This window comes from Suricata suricatta, chromosome 8, assembly GCF_006229205.1.
Source record: "Suricata suricatta isolate VVHF042 chromosome 8, meerkat_22Aug2017_6uvM2_HiC, whole genome shotgun sequence".
Classification (NCBI taxonomy): Eukaryota; Metazoa; Chordata; class Mammalia; order Carnivora; family Herpestidae; genus Suricata; species Suricata suricatta.
The window spans coordinates 131,902,491-131,914,294 of record NC_043707.1 but is presented as its reverse complement, the minus strand read 5'-3'; the positions used below and the strand labels follow the sequence as shown (position 1 = coordinate 131,914,294).

Below are 11,804 nucleotides of genomic sequence, written 5' to 3'. Positions count from 1 at the left end.
GTTATTGATGTTCGATGCACCAGCCGTGACTCAGAAACAACTTTATTAACAGCCGTTTGATTACCTTTGAGTGAACTACGGTAATGCTAGCTACTCTAACAGGTAACTTTCCCAACCTCACTGGCTTAGCATGGCAAGAGTATTTCTTATGTTTGTAGATCCTAAAAAAGCACCCTTGATGAGCAGAGGGCTCTCCTCCAAGTGGCGACTCAGGGATCTAGGGTCCTCTTGTAGCAGGATTCTTGCACACAGAGTTGTGACACTGAGACTTTTCTTTCCAGGAAGCAACTTTATTCATGCTGACACTGCTCAGTTGGGTTCAGACCCAAAGAACTGAGCCCCGAATGCCCCGTGGCATAGTTTTTTTAATATACATTTTCTACTTCTTTGTCTCCCATATATGGTAATACACAAACATGCAGTATGGTTAAGGGGTCTCATGTTACAAGGTCATGAGGGATGCTGTCATGTACCCTTAGAGTCAGGTTGCCTTGACGTGTGTTTTTTGCCTTTCTTTAGGGAGGGGACCCTACCGCACTCTTGCCTTGTGATCTTGCAGTCTTCAGTTCTCATTCCAGGGTTGCTGGATTAGGGAAGGGGTCTGGAGAGTGGCTTGTGGAAGCTATATGGGCTGGGTCTGGGCATGGCACATACTTCTTCCACTCACATTCCTTTGGTAGAAGTCAGGCTGGCCAGCACACCTAACTGCAAAGCAGGCTATGGGAAAGGTAGTGGGGCTGGGTGCCCAGGAGGAAGAGGAAGCGCATGTGGTAAACGTTTAGTACCTTTGCCACAGCTTCTTGTCAGTATTAGATGATGGGTGTCGGTACACAAGGTGTCCCTTGCCAAGCAACAGACCTCGGAGTTCTAGATGGATTGGTGGTCGTGTGTGTATCTGTGGACAGCTTGGGGATATGACAGTTGTTCTAAATTTTTTGAAATATTAAAAATAGTTGGGGAATTATTGTCTCCTCCCCCTAGATCCTTGGTTTTTCACTTCTTGCCAAAGCACGAGGAAGCTCCATCCCGTTGCTAGTCCCTGGTGCAAAGACACAAAGACCAGACCGTACACAGCTTTCTGGGCTCTTAGGGACCTGGAGGGGCAGACCTGAACACCCCCCTCCCCAAGGCCAGCAAGGTCCCTTCCATTTCTGATATTCTGACATTCCAGCATTCTCCTGCAGTTCGCTTCTACACAGAACCTTATCCCAGTTGACATGAGGCTTAGAGACAGTGGTCCCTTCCTACTGCAAGAGCTAAAGCATTTCTCTCTGGCCAAGAGGAATGCTGCGTATCTTCCCAGTTCTTGTGTGCATTCCAGCCAGACTTTCTTCATCTAATTTTAAGAAAACAATGAGTATTTTAGGGGCGCCTGCATGGCTCTGTTGGTCAAGTGTATGACTCGGTTTCAGCTCAGGTTGTGATTTCAGTTTGTGAGACCGAGCCCCACATCAGGCTCTGCACTGAGAGCTGGGAGCCTGTTTGGGATTCTGTCTCCCTCTCTCTCTGCCCCTACCCTGCTCACTCTTTCTCTCTCTCAAAATAAATAAGTAAACACTTTTTTTAAAACCTATTGTAGGGGTGCCCAAGTAGCTCAATTGGTAAAGCATCTGACTGGCTCAGGTCATGATCTCACAGCTTGTGAGTTTGAGCCCCATGTGAGGCTCTGTGCTGACAGTACAGAGCCTGGAACCTGTTTCTGTCTCCCTCTCTTGCTCCCCCTCCTCGATTCATGCATGGCCTCTCTCTCTCTGCCTCTCAAATATAAATAAACATTAAAAAATTTCAAATAAAATAAAAAGCCTATTATATAAAAAAGGAAGACAGTGAGTATTTTAAAATAAAAAAATACACGAATTTCCTAAGATTTCTATCAATTGCAAAGGAAAAGCTAGGTACCAAAACAATGATATCACATTCAAATGTGTTCACCATTTTTAAGGTAAAGAATTTTTATTAAAAAAAAGGGAAAAAAGTAAAAGACTAAAGCTTCTTTCATATTTAGAATATCTTCCTTTTTTCTTATAATTCTAACAGTACTGCCAGAGTTTTGAGGGCCTTGGAAGCGACATACAGTAGTGAAATGGGATCCTCTTTTGGGGACACCTGCCTTCCACTCTGGGTCTTCATGTCCTTATGTGTATATCGGGGACTTTGTGTCCTTATGCATATATCTGACTCTCTGTGCCCTTACACGTATATCGGGGTCTCTGTGTCCTTACACATATATCGGGGTCTGTGTGCCCTTATGCATATATTGGGGTCTCCGTGCCCTTACGCGTATATCGGGGTCTCTGTGCCCTTATGCATATATTGGGGTCTCCGTGTCCGTATGTGTACAATGACAGCAGTAGCACTTGGTTATGAAATTCTGCATGGACTGTTTTGAAGATGTGGTGAAGGAAATTTTAAAGCAAAAGCCTCTGGCACGTGGTAGTCACCTCCTCCAGGATGACTTCCTCACCCTTCTTATGTGATAGGTGGAATCGCAAAGCCCAAACAGGCTGATTGTCTGCCTTTGAAGGTTCCTCAGTCCAGTAGAGGACCCAGAGGTGGGAGCCTCAGTCCGGTGGGCAGCGTTCCCAGTCACACAAAGGCAGTACCATTCCCCGACTTACATGCTTTTGAAATGACGGGTCAGAAAGCGTTCTCTGAGTGTCTTCTGTATGCAGATGCCTTCCCTGCTTGCTCTGCCAAAATGGAAAATAAATTGAAGACATGGTACCTGACCCTCAGAGGCTTGAAAGGCACTCACAGGTGAAGAGTGTCTGAGAAAATTCCAGGTAATTTGCAAAATGAACTTGAAGAGCTGGACGAGGCGAGGGAGATGTGGGGAGCAGCGGTAAAGCACACATCGGGATAAACTGTCCTGGACCAAACGAAATTGTGCCAGACTCAGAGGGTGAGAGACGTCAATTAATGATGCTGAAAGAAAGCTGTTAGGAAAACTGCTCATGCTACCTTTCAGCAAAGCAGTTTGGCAGTGTGTGTCTAGGGACTTTATGATTATTATTTTTTAAATGTCAATTTATTTTTGAACTAGAAAGAGCATGAGCAGGGAAGGGACAGAGAGAGAGAGAAGGTCTGAAGTGGGCTCAGTGTGCGGCTCAAACTCACGAACCACAAGGTCATGACCTGAGCTGAAGTCAGATGCTTAACTGACTTTAAAGTGGAAATCTATCCTATGGGAGGAATCCTCAAAATGGAAAAAAACTCCATTGCTGGTGGGATTATAAAATGGGCCAAGGCTGCCTGGGTGGTCCACTCAGTTAAGCACCTGACTCTTGATTTCAGCTCAGGTCATGATCTCACGGTTTGTGAGACTGAGCCCCACATCGGGCTCTGTGCTGACAGCGAGGAGCCTGCTCGGGATTTTCTCTCTCCCCTATCTCTCTGCCCCTCCCCGGCTCGCACACTCTCCCTCTCAAAATATAAATATAAATAAACTTAGAAAAAAGCAAAAATTCATTTAAAAAATTTAAAAAATAGAATGGGCCAGACACTTTAGAATATTCCTTGGCAGTTCCTCAAAATGTTGAATGTCTAGTCAGCATATAGCCTGGCCGTTCTGCTCACAAGTGGAGGTAAATATGCCCATGCCGGATGTCTGTAGAGACAGAAAGTAGATTAGTATCTGGGTGAGAGAATGGGGGGGGGGATGGGGAGTGCCTGCTAGTGGGTAAAAGGTTTCTCTGGGGGATGATAAAAATGTTCTAAAATTTGATAGAGGTGATCGTCAGATAACTCTGTGACTATACTGAAAACCTCTGAATTGTATACTTTACAGGGGCGAATTTTATGGTATGTGAATTATAGATCAATAAAGCTGTTATAAAAACAAATAAGAAGTTTTATGCCAAAAACAAAATCATGCATTGTTATTTTTTCCTAAAAAAAATGGAAAACAATCTAAATGTCAGCCACAAATGAAATAAGAAAATGATGTGGCCATTGGATGGACTCTTAGCCATCCATTTAAACAATTTTTAACTCAGTGCAAGAGCCCCTGCTGGCTTTCATGCTGGAGACATTGACCCCACAGTGACCCCATCTCTTCCTGGGCACCTCTCTGCTCACTCACATGGATGGCTTCTTGGATTTTGCTTTGTTTTGGTTTGTTTTGACTCTGGTTTCCTTTCCTTAGTGCCCAAGACCTTCTCTTTAGTGGGAAAAGCTCTATTTCCAGAACCATCCCATCTGTGGGGGAAAAGATATCGATGTAATATTGTCCTAAAAAGGAACACAGAACCTTCCCCTTAATTTTCCAGTATGCTGCAGTATATTCGTTTGCTGAGTCTTCTGGGACAGGTCGGGGCTTAAACAACAGGAATCTCTTGTGTCACGGTCTGGAGGCTGGAAGTCCAAGATCAAGGTAGAGCAGGGACAGTTTCTTGAGGCCTCTCTCCTTGGCTTGTGGGTGGCCGTCTTCTGCCTGTGTCCTTGTCCTCCCATGGTCTTCCCTCTGTGGGTTTCTGGGTTCTCTCCTTACAACGACACTACTCGTGTTAGATTCGGGCTTTCCCTAATGACCTCATTTTGCCTTGATCACCTCTTTAAAGACCCTGACTCCAAACACAGCCACATTCTCTGGTACTAGGGGTGACATCTTCAGCTCATAGCAAGCAGAGGTGGAAAACCCACTTTAAAAAAGATAATTTATGAGGCGCCTGGGTGGCTCAGTCAGTCGGGCGTCCGACTTCAGCTCCGGTCATGATCTCACAGATTGTGAGCTCAAGCCCCATGTCGGGCTCTGTGCTGACAGCTCAGAGTCTGGAGCCTGCTTCCGATTCTGTGTCTCCTTCTCTCTCTCTGCCCCTTCCCCACGCATCCTCTGTCTCTCTCTCCTTCAAAGATAAATACACATAAAATTTTTTTTAAATAAAAAGGATAATTGGTTAAGATATAGAGGAAATGGGAAGAAAGTGCTATACAAAATATGATTTGCCCCTCTCACCTGGGCCATACCAGTCCTGGTGGTTTAGGCTACAGCTTCTGCCTGTCTTCTGTTTTGTCTACATGAGGGTTTATTTGGGGATGGAGGGTTGGAGGTGTGGAGAGCCTACAGTTGTCTCTAAGGTGTTCAGATCTTTTCCTGCCTAACAATAAGGGCCCAGCTGACTCCCAGAACCCAAGAGAGAAGGGAGGGTTTCCCCTGTCTTCCTAGCCCAGAACCTGCCACCTGAGTCTTCCTCTTCTGCACCAGGACTAAGCTGTAAGGAAGACAATCCAGAAGAGATGGTCTCCTCCCCACCCCCCCCACAAGGGCGTGACTGCCGTCATTTCACGTCCCCAGCTATAGGTTACTTGATGCATTGGCGGAAACCAGTCCAGAGAAACACCATGTCAGCTTCACCTAGCCCCCTTTCAGGCATTTTTTCATCAAGGGCCCAACAGTTTGAGGCTAGCCCCACCCGCTGTCATAGTTAATAATAAGTATTAACACAGGAAATGTTACTGAATTGATGTAAAGCGAAAGACGCAGTCACATACCAATGGCAGAAATGCACTAATCTATAGAAGGGGGATGTCTGAATTAAAAACACCGAAGGTGGTCAGATAATACCTTTTTTTGGTCTTGCACTGTGTTTTTCATGAGTAGGCACTGGGTGGGTGCCTCGTTAATATTCGTTTTGAGGGGAGAGCAGAGGGGGGTGGACCGTGTTGAAGGAGAGCAGGAGACTCATGGATTCTCGGGAGTGATTCTTCCTCCTAAAGTGGAACGTGGGTTCAGGAGAGAAGAGACACAGAGAGAGGACGGTGTTAATGAATCTCTGGAATGTTCTGGGCTGAAGGGCCAGTGTATTTTCCCACTAACATGATCGTTAGCGTCTGAGGAACTCATGAGGCCCAGAGAGCCCCTGAGTACCAACTGCTTGGGAAACTAATTGCACGGAGCTCTGACCTTTCACTTTAAATCATCAGCAAGTCCCAGGAAATCATTTCAGGCATCCAGTGGTCCTTGGCCTCTTTCATTTCCAAATCCACACTGAGAGCTCAGTTTGCAGAAACTCTCCTCTGGATATCTTTAATTTAGGGATGCCCTTTTCCGGGCAGTGAGCGAGAAGGCTCTGTTACAGTGTAATATAAATCACCCACGAACGTGCCAGAGCAAATGGCTATAGAATGGATTGGTGTAATCAGTATAACAAGTCAAGCAGATAATCCATTCGGCCAACATTTATCAAGTGCCTACTAAGTGTGAGACCACGGGGATGTGAAGATGAACACGGCGCCCTGGGCTGATCAGACACCCCACTTGCTCAGGAACCGTGGGAGACCGCGAACTATAGAGGGTCCGTGAGACCCTCAGTGATGAAGCCCGAAACCTGGATGGAAACCCAGCCATTCACATGCGAGGCTGTTGGAATAGATTCTGCCTCAACGAGTTGTGGGTGTTTTTTTTTTTTTTTCCAACTTACAAAGTTGGACCCTGAGCTCATTAATTTTTGGCCTTCTTGTCTAACATGCAGCCTTGAGGCTCTACATCTCTTTCTTTAGCAACCTCCGTATATTTTAAATAGTATTTTCAGCAGCTTGATGGAGAGGGAGTTCACACACCGTAGGGTGAGTCCTGGTGAAGCGGACAATCCGCTGGTGGCACATGTATTCAGAGTTGTGCAGCCACCGCCACACTCAGCACAATGCCTGCCGCAAAGGGTCCTTCTGAGCACGAACTGAGACGCTGTTTATAAAGCACCAGACTTCCATGCAGGACACCCCGTAGACCTTCTTCCTGCTGGTGGTTATTCTTGGTGCCGCGGTTGGGGCTGGGGACAGGGTGGACAGAGCCACACTCGAGGGGGCCTGAGGAGCACAGGGGCCCCGCTGGCTGGGTATCCCTACCAGATGGGAGGGACAGACTGTCCTTCTTCACGGCTAGGTGGATGATTTTCCAGCCCCAATATCAAGCCAACTAACATGAGTTGACAGGAGCCATTTGGGACTGATTTGGGTGGGTTAAGCTGAAAACAGCATATTATTAGGCCTGGCCATTTCACAACAGCATGTTAACAAACAAGCAAGCAATAACACTCGTCTGAGAGGAATGATCGTCAAGCTAAATTTACTTCCTCTTAGCCCTTATGGATGGAGCCCGCGAGATGCCAGGCATCCCTCTGGATGCTTCTCATTTGCTCAAGCACCCCAGCTGGCCCTCGAGGGCGATGGCCAAGTACAGCAGGCGCCTTTCACACCGCATGGATGCTCCGAAGTATTGCCACCCTAGAGGGGAAGGAATAGGGGATCTGGACCCTTCCAATTTCAGCACTCTTGTTAGAGTGTTTGCGTGTGTCCAGATCACCTGGACACACACCGCCCCTGCGCTCCTTACCCTGGGCAGAGCGGCAATGTCTAATCAAGGCTGGCCGTTTTCCATTCAACGGCAAACAATCTCTTGAAGCTGTCACTTGTGCGTGCACCCAGCTAGGTGAGGGCTCTGGGATTCTGATGACTTTCATGCTGGATGAAAACTCTGGCTGTGAAATCATAGATCCTCTTGGAATTTCAAATGAACGATTCTATCTTCTTGCTGGCGCTAAATTGCTACACTGTACGTTCTCCAAGTAAAAAAAAAAATTTTTTTTAATGAAGCCAAAACCTCCCTAGTTCAGGAAATCAGGCTTTTGTTTCCCACTTCAATACAGCAATCAATCATATGCTTTAATGGGCGAAGACAAGCCAAGATAATACCTGAACTCTGTTCGGGCTACATGGCAGTTTTTAATCACTCTTGTTTCCCGTCCTGCGCCCCGGAAGTCTTGGAGGAGGCTGGGTCACATGGTGTCATTTTCTCTGGGTCCTCACTGTCAGCTCGCCTAAAGTCTGAAAAGGCAGCCAAGGAAATGGAATTGACTATTTTTTCCAGTTGTAAACCTAAGTCAGGGCTCTTCAGCCCACCGGAGGGCATGTTTGCCCCCTACAGGATATTCGCCTGGAGGTGGGGTGGGTGTGACTGGCAAATGTTACTGGCTTGGTGTTACTGGCCAAACATGGCCAGCACACCAGCAATGCCCCTTGCCCTCCAACAGAACATTCGCGGGTTCCAGATGTCGCGGGTGCTTACAGCTGAGGCTGGATCATACATGTACCGGAGGTGACAGAGGTGGAGATCTGGGCCAGCCTGCCATCCTGTGTGTCAGGGCCTCACCCGATGAGACTCAGACTTGCAGACAGGCAGCGTGGCCCCCGGTCAGAGCAGGAGCTGCGAACGGGAGAGGCCTGAGCCCAAGAGCAAGATGCAAGGCTTGGAGCCTAGTGATTTCTTCGCACAAACTGAATCGGCACAAAAAGGAAACGAGGACTGGGGAGGCAGGAAGAGTCTGGGCAAGGACAGCCCTTGGGTACCTGGGGCCTCCCGTGCCCATGGGGGCATCTCTGTGGTCAGACAAGGGGGCCCACGCTTCCCTGTGAGTGCAGGCATTCTCCAGATGGACGCGGTCCACACAGGGTACACGGGAAAGAGGGCGGAAGCTGGCTCTACTGTCTGATTTCACCTGGCAGCCAACACAAGGGGGCCCTGCGTGGCTCCTCCTTCTGCTCCTCATGGAGACACAAGGAGGGGTGATGACAAGTCTGCCCCAGATGAGACCTCTACCCCCAGACCCCAGTGCCACTGCAAGAGCCCTCATCATCGGCACCCACAAACGTAGCCACCACGCAATGTCATTCTGCTGCTTGGAAAGCCCCGTCTCTTGAGCCTGTTGTCTCCTCTGGGATCTCAGAGTCCTTCCTGGGTCCTGCCGTGCCAACTCTGTGCCTGTACCAGGCTGCCGGAGCTTCTTTGACTGGAACCAGCTTTGTAGGATTCAGGGATGCTCCCTGTCTATTGACTGAGGGCCATACCAGGGGCAGGGGTCCCATGGACCCACACTTCATGAGTTCACATACCTGTTCCACCAAGATGGAGGGTGTGACCTGTAGAAAAAAAATTTTTTTAACTTCTCTGAGCCTTCACTGTCTCATCTGTAAGGTGGGGATCACAGTAGTGCCATCCTCACAAAGTGGGTAGGGACGTTGGATGAAATCATAGATGTCAGGTGTTTACTGGAGTCCTGGCTGGGTAGAGGAGGCTACAGAAGACATGGTGCTCGGTCCTATGAAACTCCTCTTCTTGTCGATGCTCCGGCATTCCTGGGCTGGGTGGTCCTTTGTCCCCCTCATCTGGCATATGCAGAGAGCAATGCCCAGAGAGGTTGCCTGTCTAGGAAGTGAAGAACTGGGACTAGAACCAAAGTCGCTGGTTTCTGTCGCACTGTGGCCTCTGCTACACAGCTCGGCTGTCCCTTCACAGGTGCAAATGACATATGGCCCCACAGTCCCACCCCTGGGCATAGGCCATATGGCCCAGCAGCCCCACACCTGGGCATATATCCAGAAGAATGGAAATTAGGACCTCAAAGAGATATCGGCACTCCCATGGTTATTACAGTATTATTTACAGTAGCAAGATACAGAACAGCCTGTGTGCATTGACAGATGGATGGGGAAGAAGGCACGATGCATACATGCAATGGAATGTTATTCTGCCTTAAAAAGAGGGAAATCATGCCATTTGAGACAACATGGATGATCCTGAGGACTTTATGCTAAAGTGAAATAAGTGAAACACAGAGGGGCAAATCCTGCATAACCCCACCTATGGGGGGTATCCTAAATAGACTTAGAGAGCAGAGAACCCAACAGTGGTTACCCAGGGCCGGGAGAGGAGGCAATGGGGAGTTGTGTTGCACGAATGCAAAGTCTCACTTACACAAGGTGACTACCTTCTAGAGCTCCACCATGCGACACAGTGCCTAGAGTTGACAAGCCGTATTGCGCACTTCAGAATTTAAGAGGGTAGATCTTAGACCTCATGTTAAGTGTTCTTGCCACCAAAAAACCCAAAAACTAAAACAGAAAAACAACAGAACAAAATGAAAAGCTGAGAGGGACACAAGGAAGCCCTGGGAGGTGTCGGATAGGTCTCACCTTGACCGTGATGGCGGCATCATGGGTGTCTGCGTATGTCCAGACTCATCGTGTATGCACGTGACATATGTGCAGCTCTTGGTGCATCAGTCACGCCTCAGTAAAGCTGCTAAAAAATAGAGCAACTAGGTGGCCACCCCTATCCTTGGCTTCAAGGGCCCCGGGAGCCCTGGCTGTCCTCCCCAGGCTCTCTCACCAGTGAGAGTCTCTCCTACTGGCCCTGAAAAGTCCATGTTGTCTCTTCTGGGTTATAGCACTGAAGACAGCTCTTAAACACACATTGTATTTGGAAGACAGGAGCTGATACAGATTCCTAGTAGGGGCGCCTGGGTGGCTCAGTCGGTTAAGCGTCTGATTCTTGATTTTGGCTCAAGTCACATTCTAAGAAAGAGTTTGAGTCCCATGTTGGGCTCCATGCTGTAGGTGCAGAGCCTGCTTGGGATTCTCTCTCTCTCCCTCTCTCTGCCCCCCTGCCCTGCTAGCTCAAAATAAATCAGTAAACTTAAAAAAACTAATCATAAACGTTGTTGATAAAAGTAGTCAGCACTCATTTCTTCACCAAGTACATCTTGTCTGTCCTCTGTGAGCCTGTCCACTGTGAGCCAGCGACTGGGCTGCCCCTCCTGTGCTCTGACTCCCAGAATCCTCTTATCCTCATGTGTGCATGTGTGTGACTAGGGGGTAAGGGCATTCCTCCCATTTTACAGGCGAGGAAAGAGAGGCTCAGAGATGGACTTGATCAAGATCGTAGTGGATGGGGAGGTGCTCCAGAAGCAGGAAAGGAATCAAGGGGGCCACGAAAGAAACTTTGAATTCCTGGCAAGAGTCAGAAAATAGAAGAACTTGCTTTTCTTAACACCTTTCTTTGCAGGGCAGCCCAACGTTTTGAAAGCATTGTATGATTTTTTCTTTTATTATCTGTCTCCTCCTATCCCCCTGCCTCCAAAGCGTGCAGACCCTCCTTACGCTTAGAGAACAGTTGGAATTCTTCCACAGAGCCACTGCTGGGAGGCCCCAGAATTGTTTGCACAAGTTATTTGTCTCATTTGACGCTGCCCTGTTTTCTGACCTGTTACTGCATGAAGTATCATCTTAGCGATGCTTTCCAGAAAGAGCGGCCTGGGCCCACAATTTCATTTGGCCCAAAACACTCAGATTTTTCCCTGAAGATACATCACATTCCTACACTTAAAATTTATCTTAAGTAATAGAGAAGGAAACAAATCCGAGGAGCGTAAACTTTGCAACCAAGAAGAGTCTTACACAGATAAACAGATCATGTCTCCGTTTATAGTGGCCAGTTGTGAAAAATGGTTAATGGATGGAGAAAACACGGACACCACCAAGTGAAGCACGGGAGTGAAGTCAGGTGGTCCGGAGCTTTCTGGGGGGAAGCTGGGCCAATGTGAGAAAGAACTTCCACAAGAATTATTTTTTCCTTGTTTTTTTAAATTTATAAATTTCTTTTTTTTTAATTTTTTAAATAGTTTATGGTCAACTTGGTTTACATACAACACCTAGGGCTCTTCCCCACAAGTGCCCTCCTCCATCACCGCCACCTCTTTTCCCCCTCCCCCTTCCCCTTCAGCCCTCAGTTCGTTTTCAGTATTCAATAGTCTCTCAAGTTTTGTGTCCCTCTCTCTTCCCAACTCTCTTTCCCTCTTCCCCTCCCCCTGGTCCTCCATTAGGTTTCTCCTAGTCTCCTGTTAGACCTATGAGTGCAAACATATGGTATCTGTCCTTCTCTGCCTGACTTATTTCACTTAGCATGACACCCTCGAAGTCCATCCACTTTGCTACAAATGGCCATATGTCATTCCCTCTCATTGCCATGTGGT

At 47.7% G+C, this 11,804-nt stretch overlaps 1 long non-coding RNA gene across 1 annotated transcript in view; it reads right to left on the bottom strand.

Moving 5' to 3' along the window:
* Positions 1–7,096: 7,096 nt before the first annotated feature.
* The window catches only part of LOC115299945, a 6,229-nt gene continuing 1,521 nt past the window's right edge, over positions 7,097–11,804 (bottom strand). The window contains exons 2-4 of the long non-coding RNA XR_003912432.1: positions 7,690–7,821; positions 7,331–7,475; positions 7,097–7,221 (exon numbers count right to left, since the gene is read on the bottom strand). This is a non-coding gene — a long non-coding RNA (uncharacterized LOC115299945). The remainder of the gene's footprint in view (positions 7,222–7,330; positions 7,476–7,689; positions 7,822–11,804) is intronic.